This window comes from Apodemus sylvaticus, chromosome 15 (genome assembly GCF_947179515.1).
Source record: "Apodemus sylvaticus chromosome 15, mApoSyl1.1, whole genome shotgun sequence".
Classification (NCBI taxonomy): Eukaryota; Metazoa; Chordata; class Mammalia; order Rodentia; family Muridae; genus Apodemus; species Apodemus sylvaticus.
In genome coordinates, this window is record NC_067486.1 from 43,825,397 (window position 1) to 43,842,445 (window position 17,049).

Consider the following 17,049-nt stretch of genomic DNA (forward strand, 5'->3'; position numbering starts at 1 on the left):
GACCCTGCCAAGAAGGAACTTACAACCTTAAGGGCAACACAAATGTGAAAATTAAGAAAAAAGAATATTAAAAAAAAACAAACCCAGGTAGCATATGGAATGCCGATGAGAATAGAATTTTGATTATCCTTTTATTTTAGAAACACATCCCCAGAGACACAACTGGGACACATATGGCCTGGATTGTCATCTGGCCTTGGCTCTCACTTGCTTCATATCTATATGTAAGTAAGTTTAACCTCTCCATGTTGTATTACCATCTATGACATAGGGATCATAGGTTGTATAAATAAGATAATCCATCCCAGGTTTAATATAGACCATGTTGCATAAGTTCCTAAGAAATATTAAGATCATTACTTATAGCATAAGGTTGTCAAGAGATCAGCTAACCCCAGTATTAAGATTGCTTTGCGGATATTAGCCTAGAAGCTTGGAATATCCAAGACACAATCCACATATCAAATGATGTCCAAGAAGAAGGAAGGAGTGGCCCCTGGTCCTGGAAAGGCTCAGTGCAGCAGTGTAGGGGAATACCAGGACATGGAAGTGGGAAGGGGTGAATTGAAGGTCAGGGGGAGCAAAGAGGGCTTATGGGACTTTCGGGGAAGGGGGATCCAGGAAAGGGGAAATCATTTGAAATGTAAATAAAGAATATATCGAATAAAAAAAAAGATTGCTTTGTACCTCTTATGGCTGTCTTCTTCTTGCTTGTGAAACCCAGTCATTAATAATGATCTGAGTTTCAAAATGTACCAGCTTCCTCTTTGAATTGCTTTAAGATAACCATGGATTTACCAAAGGTGTTTACCAAGTGCTTCTGGGATATTCTGGCCTTTTGATGAGGAGGTTGTAATGGGCTCTTTCAAAGAGTCAGGCTCTTATTATTAATGAAGACTGAGACTACCATGGCTTCACCATCAAGATGTCAAAACCAGAAACCAGCATGCAGTTTTTTACTTTAGAAAACAACTGGTCTCATTACAAACTTTCCTTCGGCACCCCTCAGAGCTGACTCTGGGACACCTGCCAATGGAAAGGCAGAGAAAAATCTGCATACATATTTGTGAAGAACTCAAAACCTTTTAATTTGGTATCCGGTGTGTATTGCAAAAAGATTACAATTTTTATTTATTTATTTTTCTTTTTCAAGACAAGGTCTCTCTGTGTAGCCCTGGCTGTCCTGGAACTCACTACATAGATTAGGCTGGCCTCAAACTTGGTGATCCACTTGCTTCTGACTCCTGAGTGCTGGTATTGAAGGTACTTGTCACCATGCAGAGCACAGAATAATTTGTTAAGGACTACATTTTAGGAGCTACTTTTACTTTTATTTTACAAAATCAAATGATGTTTATTTTAGAAAAAGTAGTGGAAATAAAAGATAATAGAAAAAACTTAACATTTAATTTACTTCCTTTCAGTTTTAAATATATAGTATTTTAAAATGCGTATTAGTAGAGTTTTTTTGTTTCTGTCTTTTTCTTTCTTTTCTTTCTTTCTTTCTTTCTTTTTTTCTTTCTTTCTTTCTTTTCTTCCTTCCTTCCTTCCTTTCTTTCTTTCTTTCTTTCTTTCTTTCTTTCTTTCTTTCTTTCTTTCTTTCTTTCTTTCATTTCAGTGCTGGAGATTGAACCAACATGCACATGCGTCTTAGGGTTTTACTGCTGTGAATAGACATCATGATCAAGGCAACTCTTATAAGGACAAAGTTCAGTTCATTAACATCAGGGCAGGAACATGGCAGCATCCAGGCAGGCATGGTGCAGGAGGAGCTGAGAATTCTACATCCTCATCTGAAGGCTGCTAGCAGAATACTGGCTCCCAGGAAGCTAGGACAAGGATCTTAAATCCCATACCCACATTGGTACAGTGACCGGCAAGTGGACCAATGGAATAGGATTGAAGACCCAGAAATGAACCCACACACCTATGGTCACTTGATCTTCAACAAAGGAGTGGAAAATATCCAGTGGAAAAAAGATAGTCTTTTCAACAAACGGTGCTGGCTCAATTGGAGGTCAGCATGCAGAAGAATGCAAATTGATCCATTCTTATTTCCTTGTACTAAGCTCAACTCCAAGTGGATCAAGGACCTCCACATAAAACCAGACACACTGAAACTAATAGAAAAGAAACTGGGGAAGACCCTTGAGGACATGGGCACAGGAGGAAAGTTCCTGAACAGAACACCAATAGCTTATGCTCTAAGATCAAGAATTGACAAATGGGACCTCATAAAATTACAAAGTTTCTGTAAGGCAAAGGACACAGTCAAAATGACAAAACAGCAACCAACAAATTGGGAAAAGCTCTTCACCAACCCTACATCCAACAGAGGGCAAATATCCAATATATACAAAGAACTCAAGAAGTTAGACCTCAGAAAACCAAATAACCCTATTAAAAATGGGGTATAGATCTTAACAAAGAATTTTCACCTGAAGAAATTCGGATGGCTGAGAAGCACCTTAAGAAATGTTCAACATCATTAGTCATTAGGGAAATACAAATCAAAACAATCCTGAGATTTCACCTTACACTAGTCAGAATGGCTAAGGTTAAAAACTCAGGAGGCAGCAGCTGTTGGCAAGGATGCGGAGAAAGAGGAACACTCCTCCACTGCTGGTGGGATTGTAAGATGGTACAACCACTCTGGAAATCAGTCTGGCGGTTCCTCAGAAATCTGGGCATGACATTTCTAGAGACCCTGCTATACCACTCCTGGGCATATACCCAGAGGATTCCCTGGCATGCAATAAGGACACATGCTCCATTATGTTCATAGCAACCTTATTTATAATAGCCAGAAGCTGGAAAGAACCCAGGTGTCCCTCGGTGGAGGAATGGATACAGAAAATGTGGTATATTTACACAAAAGAATGCTACTCAACAATTAAAAACAATGATTTCATGAAATTTTTAGGCAAATGGTTGGAACTGGAAAATATCATTCTAAGTGAGGTAACCCAATTACAAAAGAATACACATAGAATGCAATCACTGATAAGTGGATATTAGCCCAGAAGCCCTGAATACTCAAGACACAATTAGCATACCAAATGATACCCAAGAAGAAGGAAGGAGAGGGCCCTGATCCTGGAAAGGGTTGATCCAGCATCATAGGGGAGTACCAGGACAGAGAAATGGGATGGGGGTGATTGGGGAATGGGTGGAGAGAAGAGGGGGCATATGGGGAGGGGAGAACTGGGAAAGGGGAAAGCATTTGGAATGTCAACAAAGAATATAGAAAAGAAAAAAAAAGAAAAAAATACAGCACACACGGTTATATGAAATATGGAGTGTGGAGTCCTTGATATTGATAATAAAAATCTGTGGTAATGGTTAAAAAAAAAAGCCCATACCCACAAGGCCACACCTCCCAACAGTGCTACTCCTTGGGCCAAGCTTATACGAACCATCACAGCACGCTAAGCAAGTGCTCTATCTAGGAGTTGTTTCCCTGTCCTTTTTATGTTTTATTTTGCAACAAGGTCTCACTAGCTTGCCTAGGCGGGCCTCCAACTTCCTTGGTCTACTTCATTTATCATCCTCCGGCTTCTGCCTCTTGAGTGGCTAAGATTACAGGCCCTGCTTTCATAGATTTAATATGGGTATTTAAATTCCGAGTTCTTAAAGAATCGTGGGATAGTGGAGGAGGTTAAGGGTTCGATACTACACTCTCTTTTACCCGAGTTCTAGTAAGATGGAAACTTGTCATTCACTGTCATCTGGGAATCAATATCAGCATCAGCTGAGAACGTCTTATAGAGAAGAAATTCTATCCCTTCCCCAGACCGAGTGAGTCCTGACCGCATTTTAAAATGATTTCTGGGTATTTTGTGCTTACATTATGTTTTAACTAAATACCATCATTGGAAAAAATGTGGCGAAGCATCTTTTCTCTAACAGGAGAATTGTTAAAGGTCTGATTAGTCTCCACTTCTGGAATAACATCCTCTCCTTCCAGACAATCATTGGCTTCCTGGACTCTGACTACTGCAGAGGCTTTGTTGAAACAGAGTTCATTGGAGATCCCCTAACCAGCTCGCCAGAGAAGGTGACAGATGCCAAGTCAGGAGACGGAAGACACAGATGAATATTGGGCACATCGCTCTGTCAAGAACATGTTGTCAATATGAAGTCTGCACTTGTGTGTGTGTGTGTGTGTGTGTATGCATGTTCACATATGCATTCATGTTTGTGTGTGTGTGTGCATGGACACGTGCAGGTCTGAGACAGCCTTGAGTATCTGTGCTTGGCCTTTTTCTTTGTGGAAGACTCTCACTGGCTTGGAACTTGCCAACTAGGTTAGGTTGGCTGGCAGGACCTTTAGGATTCTCCTGCCTTAGTTTCCCTGCCAGCTCCAGGATTACAAGCGTGTGCTGCCATCCATGCCTGGCTTCTTGGGCTGGTTCTTCATCAGATGCAGGTCTTCATCTTTGCATGACAGGGTTTAATAGACAGAGCCATCTTTCCAGCCCCATTTCAACACTATTGAATATTCTTCCTGCCATCACTGTCGGCTTACCAGGAAGTGATGTTGAGTGAATTGAGAAAACACTCTATAATAAAGCTCACCAATGGTGTTTTCTTTTTTCTTTCTTTTTTTGGGGGGCTGTTTCAAGACAGGGTTTCTCTGTGTAGCCCTGGCTGTCCTGGAACTCACTCTGTAGACCAGGCTGGCCTTGAACTCAGAAATCTGCCTGCCTCTGACTCCCAAGTGCAAGTGCTGGGATTACAGGCATGTGCCACCAGGCCTGGCACCAATGGTGTGTGTGTGTGTGTGTACAGTTGTTTTGTTGAATTGACATAGCATCAAACTGTCTTCATAATATTTATGTTTTTATCTATAGACAAATGCTACTGTCAGACTAACCGTCTTTTCCAGTGAACAGTGGGGAATGCAGAGACTTGTGGGCGCACAAGGTGTGAGAATGAGTGACAGGCGATTGCCCAGCCCTAAGCAGGCAGAGTGGCTTTTGTGTATAACCACAAATGGGCGATCAGTCTGTGAATTAAAGACTAGAGTGCCTGCTCCAGATAATTCTGAATGAACACCCTTCCCCTTCATGTAAAGCCAGAAAAGTGAGTTTACTCCTGCTTCCATGGCAATCAGTGTAGAGAAAGAATATTCTAAATAATTAAACTACCTTGTGAGAAGCATTGCTGTTAGTCACTGAAATGTGAGTCACTGAAAACTGAGCGTCCTTATTGCAAAATAAGCCCAGTCCAGGTGAGGTTGGACTCAAAGATAGAAAACCCAGCATGGGGCAATATTAGCTACAGGGAATGTAGTGGGTATGATTTTGGAAACAAAGTTGTGTCTGGTTCAAGTTCTCCTGATTTCAAGTCCCAGCTTCTTTGCTTTTGTATCTTCTATTGGTTGGCACTATTAAATAGAGTAGGACTTTTCAAATGTATGCAAGACTTCATATAGCCTGAAGGATTCGTTAAAAGGTATTCTTTCTGGGAGTGGTGGCACACATCTGTAATCCTGGCACTTGAGAGACTGATATAGGAGGCTTGCTGTGAGTTCAAGGCTAGCCTGTGCTATATGGCAAGGACTAGGCCACTCTGGGTGAGACCTTGCCTCAAATAACAAAAACATCAAAGACATGTATTTTTGAGTCCTTTGTACAATAAAGTCTGATTCAGTAGATCTGCAGTGGGGTCCAGAATACTCAATGCACCCCCTTTTGTGGCTAAGTTGTGAGTTACATGTTTGTATGGTACCACCTACAGAGGTTTAGAAGAAGAGCAGAGATGGGGAAGGTGTCTGAGTGTCAAGTGTTCCTGGTTGTTTTGTTTTTTTGTTTTTTGTTTTTGTGAGTTTGCACTTCCTATAAACAGGAATATATAGAAACACAAAGATAATGATTTGAAAAACTTGAGATACCCTTGTGCTAGATCAGGAAATATTTTAGTACATAGACAAACCTTTGGGGTAGCTTGGTCAGTTTTTAGTGTCTATGTTTTGTTGCCCCCTCTTCAGTGCTGGGGTTATAAGTGGATGGCACGTCTGGTTTTTACATGGTACTGGAGATTGAACTCAGTTCCTTATGCTTACAGAGCAAGCACTTTACTGACTGACCGATTGCTCTATCTCCCCAGTTTTTGTGTCTTAGTTAGGGTTTCTAGTGCTGGGAAGAGTCACCACGACCGCACCAGCTCTTACAAGGAAATATTGAATTAGGTGTAGCTTACAGTTCAGAGGCTTCGTTCACTATTGTCTTGGGGGAATGCATGGTAGCATTTGGGCAGTCTTGGGGCTGGAGAGGTAGCCGAGAGTGCTACATCCTGATTGACAGGCAGCAGGCAGAGAGTAACACTTGGCCTGGCTTGAGCATCTGAAACCCGAAAGCTCCTCCCCAGTGACACACTTCCTCCAACAAGACCACACCTCCTAATAGTGCCACTCCCTATGAGTCTATGGGGAGTTATTACCATTCCAACCACCACACCCTGAGAATAGGAATTATTAATTTTTTGAAACAGAATTTCATTTTGTAGCCCCTGCTGGTGTAAGGTTTACATCAACTTAAGATATTTTAATAAAAATGTATATACCACTTATGTTTTAAAAATTTAAGCTTATGGTATTATTTGTATTCTTCTTTTCTTTCTCCCTTTTAATTGAAAATATATTTTTTTCACATAATGTATCCCATTAACAGCTTCCCCTCCTTCTCTGCTCCTCCCAGTTCTTCCCCACCTCCCCTTCCATTCTCACTCCCTTCCTTTCTGTCTCTCATCAGAAGACACACATATTTCTAAGGGATAATTATATGATAAAATAAAATACAATATGTGACAAAGTACAAAAACTAACACATGGGAATATGACAAAATAAACAAACAGAAAGAAAAGACACAGGCAATGATGCACTCATTTGCATACTCAAGAGTGTCGTAGAGACACTAAACTGGAAGCCATGATATATATGCAACAGAACTATAGGGCAAGAAGAGGGAAAATATTGATAAAATAAAAATAAAACAAAAATTTAAAAAAAAGAAACAAAACCAAAACCAAAAAAAAAAAAAACCCAAACAAACCCCCAAAATGAAAAGCCCCGATAAGGATATGACATGAGACAAGGAACCTCGGGAGATGCCACCGAGTTTATTTTCTGCCATCTACTGCTGGGCCTGCAGCCTACCCATGAGAGTAACTTGTTTCCCTAGTAAGGCTTCCTTGGAGAAAACTACATATTCGTTTTTATGAAATTATAAATGGCTTCAGGGTTAGGGATGGGGGCTTGTGTTCTCTTTTCTTTTCTGCTTTAGGACCAGATCTAGTGCAGACCTGTGTGCCTCCTAGGCATGCTGCCTCAGTCTCTGTGATTTCACTTGTGCGTTAATCCTGCTGATTTTCCATCCCATCTGAGTCTTACATTCTTTCTATCTTCTTTCCTGATGGGTCCTTGAGTCCTGAGGGGAGGGAGGGATTTGATAAAGACATCCCATTTAGGGCTGAGCGGTCCAAGATCTCTCACTCTCTGCATGATGTCTGGCTGTGGGTCTCTATATTTGTCCCTGTCTGCTGCAGCAGGAAGCTTCTTGGGCGATGGCTAAGCAAAACTCTGATCTTTGAGTAGAGTAGAATGATCTTGGGAGTTATTTTATTGCTAGTTTTTGTTTCATTTTGTTTAGAGCAGTCATATTGAGTTTACTCTAGGTTTCTGGACTATCTAGTCTCTGGTTCTTGGTTACTATGGTGGTTTGAATAGGTTTGACCCCCCCATGTGTTTCAATGCTTGGCCAACTGGGAGTGGTCCTATTAGGAGGTGTAGCCTTGTTAGAGTGGGTGTGGCCTTGTTGTAGGAAGTGTGTTACTTTGAGGTCTCCTATGCTCAAGCATCATCCAATGTGGAATTCCAGTTCCCTGGCTGCCTGCAGAGGATAGTCTCCTTCTGCAGCCTGCAGATCAAGATGTAGAACTCTTGGCTTCTTCAGTATCATGTCTGCCTGGCAGGAGCCATGCTTCCTGTCATGATGGTGGACTAAACCTTTAAAACTGTAAGCCAGCCCAAACTAAATGTTTTCCTTTATAAGAGTTGCCTTGACCATGCTGTTCCTTTACAGCAATGAAGCCCTAACTAAGACAGTCACCTAGGCAGTTTTGGGTATGGGTTCTGTCTCATGGAATGGGCCGTAAGTCAAATCAGATATTGGTTGGTTACTCCCACAAGCTTTATGACACCATTGCCCTAGCATATCTTGCAAGCAGGACACCATCGTAGGTCAAAGGGTTTGTGGCTCGTGTTTACATTTCTCCTTTAGTAGCACAAAGAGTGCCTACCTTCCAGCACTAAAGGTACTAGCACACAGGAATGAAGGTTCCATGTGGGCACCAGCTAAATGTCTCCATGCTCAATGAGTTACGTAGAAGTAGTGCTCAGTAATGGGGCCTTGCTGTTAGTTTATGGAGAGGAAACTACAGTCTTGGCAACAACCTGGGATGTTTGGGGATTTTCATGGAACCCCTTTGGCCAACAACTCAATTGGATATTAACAGAGTACTGGTACTGGAAGCTTCATTTGGTATCAAGAGATGGCCAATTGGAGCTGTGTCATCCCCATTATTTGGTAATTTCATTTAGATCACCTTCATATATGTATATATTTTAGGAAGCATCAACTTCATTAGGTTTTCTTACTACCCCTAAAATGGCCCTTAATTTTGTCAGTCTCCCCTAGATTCCCTTCCTTATCCCCCCTTTTCTCCTCCTCCCTATTTGATCCTCCAATTCTAGTGATGCCTTACTATCCATCCATAGCTATATATTCTATTTGCTTTTCTTAGGGAGATCTATCTGTCCCTCTGGTTGCTTACTCTACACTTCACCTCTGTGGTTCTGTGGATTGTAGCTTGGTAATCACTGACAACATATACAACACTGACACTGTTATATATGTTGTTATATAAGCTAACATCCTTATATAAATGAGTATATTCTTGTCTGTCTGGGTATGGGATATCTTATGCAAGATGAGTCATCCATTAACTTGCACATTTCAAGATTTCATTTTTTAAATGGCTGAGTAATATTCTATTGTGTAAATGTATCACACTTTTTTTGTCTGTTCATTTGTTAAGGGGCATCTAGGTTGTTTCCAATTTCTGGATGTTATAAATAGAGCAGCAGTGATCAATGAGCAAGTGCTTCTAGTAGGATGAAGCATCCTTTGGGTATATGTCCAAGAATGGTATAGCTGCATCTTGAGGTGGTTCAATTCCCATTGCCCTGAGGAAACACCATGTTGATTTCTATATTTTAGTGGCTATAAAAATATTTCTATATTTTAGTGACTATAATTTGCAGTCTTACCAGCATTAGGTGCATGTTCCCCTTTCTTTACATCCCCACCAGCGTTAGCTGCCATTTGTTTTATTGATATTAGCCATTCTGACAGGTGTAAGATGAAATCTCAAAGTAGTTTTGATTTGCATTTCCCTGTCGACTAAGGATGCTGAACATTTCTTCGATGCTCGAACATTTCTTTGAGAATTTCTCAACCATTTGAGTTTTCTCTATTGAGAATTCTTTGGATAGATCTGTACCTCATTTTCTTTTTAAAATTTGTGTTATTATTTTTTTAACTTAGGTTATTATTTTTTTTTGATACCTAGGTTTTTGTATTCTCTGTATATTTTAGATATTAGCCTTATGGTGGTTTGAATAAGAAAGATCCCCAATAGGCTCACATATTTGAATGCTTAGTCATATTAGCACATATTAGAAGGCATGGCCTTGTTGGAGTAGGTGTGACCTTGCTGGAGGAAGTGTGTTATTAGGGATAGGCTTTGAGGGTGCTCATGCCAGCACCCCCATCCTCTGCTTGAGGAGCAAGATGTAGCTAGCTCTCAGCTACTTCTCCATCACCATGCCTGCATGATCGCATACTCTCTGCCGTGATAATAATGGACTAAGCCTCTGAAACTATAAGCAGGCCCCCAATTAAATGATTTTATTCGTGAGTTGCCTTGGTCATGGTGTCTCTTCATAGCAATAGAACACTGATTAGGGCCCCTCTGTCAGGTGTGTAGTTGGTAAAAATCTTCTCCCATTCTGTAGGCTGCCACTTTTTCTGATGGACAGTGTCTTTTGCTGTGCAGAAGCTTTTCAGTTTCATGAGGTCTCTTTTATTTTTGGTCCTGGTGCCTGTACTATCAGTGTTCTGTTTAGGAAATTGTCTCCTGTGGTAACATGTTCAAGGCTATTCCCATGTTCTCTTCTGTCAGGCTCAGTGTTTCTGGCTTTATGTTGAGGATTTTTGATCCATTTAGAGTACAGTTTTGTACAAGGTGATAAATATAAATCTATTTGCATTCTTCTACATGCAGCCATTCATTTTGATGAGCACAGTTTGTTGAAGATGCTATCTTTTATCCGGTGTGCATTTCTGGTTTCTGTATAAAAAATCAAGTGTCCATAGGTTTGTGGATTTATGTATGGGTCTTCATTTCAACTCAAGTGAACAATATGTCTGCTTATATGCCAATACCATGTGGTTTTTATTACTATATCTCTGTGGTACAATTTGAGATAGTATATACAATAATGATACCTCCAGTACTTCTTTGATTATTCAGGATTGTTTTAGCCATCCTGTGATTTCTGTGTTTCTATATGAAGTTAAAAATTCTTTCAAGATCTGTGAAGAAATGCATTGGAATTTTGATGAGGATTGTCTTGAGTTTGTAGATTGCATTAGGTAAAATGGCCATTTTTACTGTTAATCCCACTGATGAATTGTAGGGAGATGCTTGCTACCTGGCGCGGTTTCTGCTTTCCGCCTTTTTCCGCTGGCGGGCTCCCCTTCGTAAACAACTCCTTATTTGGGTGGAGCCTGTTGAGTCTTGCGCCTTCTGCGTGGATACAGCCTATCAACAATGCCTACGTAGCTAAGCCTGATTGGCTGGCTATTAGTATTTAAGGGCTTGGCTTATTCGTTCCGGGCTCAGAGAAAGCCTGTACAGGGATCCTGAGTAAACTGCTTGAAGAAGATCTTCCTGTGTTGCGTCATTCCTTGCCGGCGAGGGTGGTCGTGACAATCAATGAGCATGGAAGAGCTTTTCATCTTCTGATACTTTCTTTATTTCTTCAAAGATCTGAGGGTTTTTTTGTTTTGTTTTGTTTTGTTTTGTTTTGTTTTGTTTTGTTTTTTTTTTTGTTACATAAGTCTTTTACTTGTTTGGCTAGAGTTACTCCAAGATGTTTTATATTATTTGAGGCTTCTGTGAAAGGTGTGTTTTCCCTGATTCCTCTCTTAGTCTGTTCGTCATCTCTATATAGGAGGGACACTGTATTTTGTGAGTTAATTTTGTATGAACCCACTTTGCTAAAAGTGTTTACCAGCTGTGGGAGTTCCTTGGTAGAATTTTTTGGGTCACTTATGAATACTATCATATCATCTGCAAATAAAGATATTTTGCTTTCTTCCTTTCCAATGTGTATTCTGTTGATCTACTTCAGTTATCTTATTGCTCAAGATGAGACTTTGAAGTACTGTATTGAATGGGTATGGTGAGAGTCAACCACATTTTCTTGTTCTTGATTTTAGTAGAATTGATTTGAGTTTCTTTCCTCCACTTAATTTGTGTTGGCCATAGACTTGCTGTAAACTGCCTTTATTATGTTGAGCTTTGTCCCTTGTTTTCCCAATCTCCCAAGCACTTTTATCATGAAGAACTATTCGATTTTGTCAAAGGTCTGTTCTGTATCTAATGAGAAGATCATGTGTTTTTCATTTTTTTTTTAACTTTCAAACAAAATAATTACATTTATCTATTTTTGCGAGTTGAACCAAGCCTGCATTTCTGGTATGAAGCTTACTTGATGGTTCATCAACTGTCAGTAAAATCTTGTTGGCCTGCTAGCTTACACAGGAAATTGGGAGGTAGAAGTTCTGGTACAGAGAGAAGATTTCTGGGATAGAGTCAGGTGTGGAAAGATTCACCATGAACTCTGGGGAAGACAGTCACATGAAACTTAAGGAGAAGTAAGTAGACACGTGGCATGACTTAGACTAGTTTAAATGGGATAATTGAATTATGAGCTACTGGAAGAGAGCCAAAGCGATGGGCTTGGGCATTTATTCATATATAAGAAGTCTCAGAGTCCTTATTTTGGGGAAATTGGGCATGGGCTGAAAGGCTTCCCCTCTCCTCCTACCCCTGTTACAATTCCTTCTGCTTCTATTTTCTGGAACATTAGGTCTTCTTTGAAAGTCAGGTAAAATTCTGTGCTAAAGTTGTCTGGCCGTGGGTCTTTTTTGGTTGGGAGGCTTTTATCGACGGCTTCTATTTAAGTAAGGGTTATAGATCTGTTAATATTGCTTATCTGCTCTTGATTTAACTTTGGTAAGTGGTATATATTGAGAAAATGACTTATTTTTTTTTAGAAGTCCAATTTGGCAGGGTACAGGCTTTTAAAGTATGTCCTTACGATTCTCTAGATTTCCTCTATGTCTGTTGTTTTGTCCTCCTTTTTTTAATAATTTTCTTAATTTGGATATTTTCTTTCTGCAGTTTAGATAATTTTAACAAGTGTCCATCAATCTTATTGTCTCAAAAAAATCCCTGACTCTTTTCTTGGTTTCATTGAATAATTTTTGTTTGTTTATATTTTATTGATTTCAGTTCTGCATTTGTTTATTTCTTGTTTCCTTTTTCTTGTGGGACTGGCTTCTTTTTATTCTAGAGCTTTCAGATGTGCTCTGTAGTTACTAGTATGAAATCTTTTGAAAAAAATCTTTTTTCTGTTCTGGTCCAGTCTACTTGGTGTTCTGTATGCTTCTTGTACTTTGATAGGCATCTCCTTCTTTAGGATAAGAACATTTTCTTCTATAAGAACAAAATTGTGTTTTTATGCTCACTTTAGGCATTTGCCTTTGGCAAGTTTGGAATTCTAGGTGCTAGTATATGGTCTTGTTTATTTTGCATGGGTGTTTTGTTTCTTGGTTTCTATTGCCCTTTCTGGTTTTCAGGGTTGGGGGTGTGGTGGTTGTGTGTTGTCTGGTATGGAATGTACGTTGACAGGAATCTCCTTTAGAATAAGGAAATTTTCTTCTATAACTTATTGAAAATATTTCCTGAGCCTTTGACCCGAGTTTCTCCTCTTCCTTCTGTTCCTATTATTATTTGATTTGGTGTTTTCATAGCATCCAGATATTTTGGATATTTTATGCCAGGATTCTTTAGATTTAAAATTTCCTTCGACTGAAGCTTGCCTGTGAGATTTTTGTCCACGTTCCTAAACTTTTCATTTCTAGATTTCCCTCAGTTTGGGTTTTCTTTATTGATTGTACTTTCATGTCTTGAACGGTTTGTTCTTTTCTCTTCACTGTTTGTGTGGATCCTGGTCACTGGAGGCTCTTGGAAGAATATGCTTCTAGGTCTTTGGAGCTAACACTTAGGAATGGGTATGGGCTGGAGGGAGGTTTAGGAGGTCCACAGGAGGCACGAAAGCAGGGTGTTCCATCAGGATCTGCTGAGTTTCCTGGGAATGGGACAGAGAGTGAGGAGAGGCCATGATAGGAACTACAGAGCTAGGGATGAGACTGGAGGATTGGATCATAGAAGAAGCGAACTGTAGGAGTGAAGCTCTGAAGCTGCTGACCTGCTTTGATTTCTTACTGTCTCGTTTGGAAGGTGGTTCCCAGGGAATGCCTGATAGAGTTGGGGACTGGATAGCAAGAAGGGTGGAGAGGAAGATTGGAGAAGATCTGTGAAATTCGCTGGAGATGGGGACAGAAAGGTGGGGTATCCCACAATAGGTAGTCTGCTACAGAGTTAGAGGTGAGAATGGAGGTGGGGTTAGATACAGAGAAAAAGAAGGAGAGGTGAAGATTTGTAGTTGGGCTTTGAATTAGAAGCAGGCAGAGGGGAAGGGGAGGGGGTGATATGTAGACTGCTATAAAGTTAAGGATGAGACTGGAGGATAGGATTTGGAGGAAGGGAGGGAGAGGCAAAGATCTGTAGTCAGTCTACCTTCTTCTATTGGTAGAGTCACTGAGGGGCTCACAGGTAATGCCTACTGGTATAGCCCCGACTAACCAGGAACTTACTCTATAGACCAGGCTGGCCGTGAACTCACAGAGACCGACCCGCCTCTGCCTCTGCCTCTGCCTCTGCCTCCAGAGTGCTGGGACTAAAGGCATGCACCGCCACTGTCTGGCTTTTATCTTACCTTTTTAGTAAAAACTTTTGATTTTCATCATTTTTGCCTATTATATATTGCGAATTTTCACACTTATGCTTTAGATTGGACATTCTTACTAGGAGGTAGATAGGTTCTGTGCCTCCTGTCTTGGATCCTGTTAGGCTCGTGACTATTTTGATGACGAGACACGGAGAAAGTGACACTGGTGACCTCTCAGAATGGCTCTCAGCAGCAAGGTGCAGTTTCTTGCTCCCTGTTATCTCTGGCTGTAAGCTCCTTGCGCCATCACCAAGGAAGTCTGATTACTTGTAGTCTACCAAATAGGAAGGCACGCGTATTATTTCACTTTTTTGTTGCTGTGATAAACCATCACGGTCAAAAGCAACTGGGCTGGGGTTTTTGGGGGGAGGGGTTTATTTGATTTTTGGATCCTGAACACAAGCCATCACTGAGGGAAGTCAGGGCAGGAGCCTGGAGGCAGCAACCGAGGCAGAGAACACAGACAACTGTTGTTTACTGGCCTTTTCAGTTTGCTTTCTTATATAATCCGGAACGACTTGTCCAGGGATGGCAGTGCCAACAATAAATGGGAGCATCCCACATCTATCAATCAAAACACCCCACAGACAGACCGATCTGATGGAGTCAAGTCCTCAAAAAGAATCCCCTCTCTCCAGGTAACTCTAGCTGTGTGGTGCTGACTGACCAGCCCAGCACATGTTAGGGACTCTAGCTGCTACCCCCCAGCTGGGTTTGTCTTCCTATCCTTGCAAGGAGTCAGTCACATGGTTAAAGAGGTGATATTGAAAGTGGAATCTCCTGTTTCTAATGTTGCAGGCATAATCTTTGAGTTACTCTATAGTTCCCAGAGACTTCATAGCTAAAGGTTTAGATGTGCGTGAGCAGAGACAGAGCATCTCCTCTGTTTCCTCATCCTGTCAGAATGAGAAGCACAATAGTGTCTTATGTCTGCGTGTTCCTAGCTGGTTTGTTAGGTAGCTAGGTAACCAAACTAATACATAATAATGATAGTAACACTAATGTTCCGCACAGGCCATTCAGGTGTAGTTTTCAGTTGGCCACTCTTCTTTGATTTATTAACAAAATACTTATTTGCAAAGGTCGAGACATTTGTTTGGCTAGAGACGGGTTTGCCCAGTAACTACTATTTTCACTTGGGCTTGAGCTTGGCTTAGAGTCTTTGAAAAATGGCTGCCAGATTGAGCTGGAAGAAACATTTTAAGGGCTTAACTGTCTCTGGCCACTTAAATCGTCTTGAAAGTCAACAATGGCCCCCACTGACAGGTTCATTCTTCACAGGTGGATTTCCTCCTTCTGTGGTCAGTGGGTCAGTAACTCAAATAGCAAGATTTAAAACTAAACATTCTAAAACAATCCAGTCCAATGGTATACTAAGTCCAAGGGCTGAGGGTAGGAAAATATTAAAAGGTTTCATTTTCTATAATTAAACCATTATGTTTCTGTCAAGGCAGAAAACTTTGAAGGTACAGTAAACACACCGAAACAAGACATATTAGTCTTGAACTTGAGCTATTTGTTGAGTGGCCTGATGGTATGCACAGTGCAAAGTATACATATGTTGTGTTCAGAACCAAGACTCCAGTGAACTCCTGACCTCTCGAGGGCTGTGACCCATGGTTAACAAGCTTGGGTTTAGGGAAACAGTGTCTTTAGTCTAATCCAGGTCTATTGATTTTCTTTTGAACGAAAACCAGAAAGTATTTACTCCCTCCCTGCAGGTACTGTTCCCTTTAAACGTATTCTGAGATAGTCTAAATTTCCCTCTGCATGGTCTTCTGGAAAGACGGCCTTATGGGAGCTGGATTCGGTCTAGCATTTTCCCACTGAGTTATTAGAGGGCATTGTCCAGGAAGTATATAAGAATAATGAACATTATCTGCTTAATCAGGACTTTAGCACTTTTAAAAACCCCATAGTTGCTATAAAACAGAACTCTATTCTTCATCCCAGGTCTGCAATTAGTTCTTCTTTTTTGATACCATCCCACCCACATACTCAAATCCTAGACTCAACTCACCAGAAGTCCTTATTCTGTTTATTTGTAGGGTAAATCAAGCAGATTACTCAATAAGGCCGTCTTTGAACTTCACTCGCTTAAGCAGTTCTAGAGTGCTTTCAGCTTCTACAGGGGAAATCCCTGAATCAATTGAGCTTTGGTAAGGAAAGAACACTTGACTGTAAAATGGGTGAGTTCAGTCAGTTCTGTTTCTAACATGGCCTTTGGGTTTCTTTAGCTTCACCATCTTTGACAGTGAGACAGGTTCGCTTCTGTGCCTTTGCCCTGGCTTGGTTCCCCACCACTTGTTTCCCACGTCTCAGCCGTGATGGCTTCTGAGGGCACACACACATCTATTTGTGGTGCATCCCCATTGTGTAGCATGGTGCCAGTGCATTCCATTGGAAAGGAAATCCCTTGAAGCAGGGACTTGGTCAGTTGTGAATGTGGATTGGCAACACCTGGAATGGAGGGTGGGCTGTAGTCGGTGCCAACTGAGCATGAGTTCCTGAAAGAGTGACAGCAATAAAAAAGTTATTGTGAAAGAAAGGAAACTGGGTTTATACATGCTTCTTAGTAAATGGTGATTTTAATGACGCTGAGTTGAACTTTGGGGAATAAAAAAGGACAAGGAAAGAAATGGGGACAGAGACAGAGTCGGGGATGCAGGAGGGATGATAGAAAGATGGCAGGAGTCTTTCTAGGTGATCAGTGGTGTGCTTATTTGTCAGAACTAGCAGAAAAGGACTTATTAAGTCTGAAAAAGTCTATGTCCTAGGCGAAAATCTATAAGAAGATTGTATGAATGATTTTTTTTTTTTTTTTTTTTAGTTTCAAAGTTGT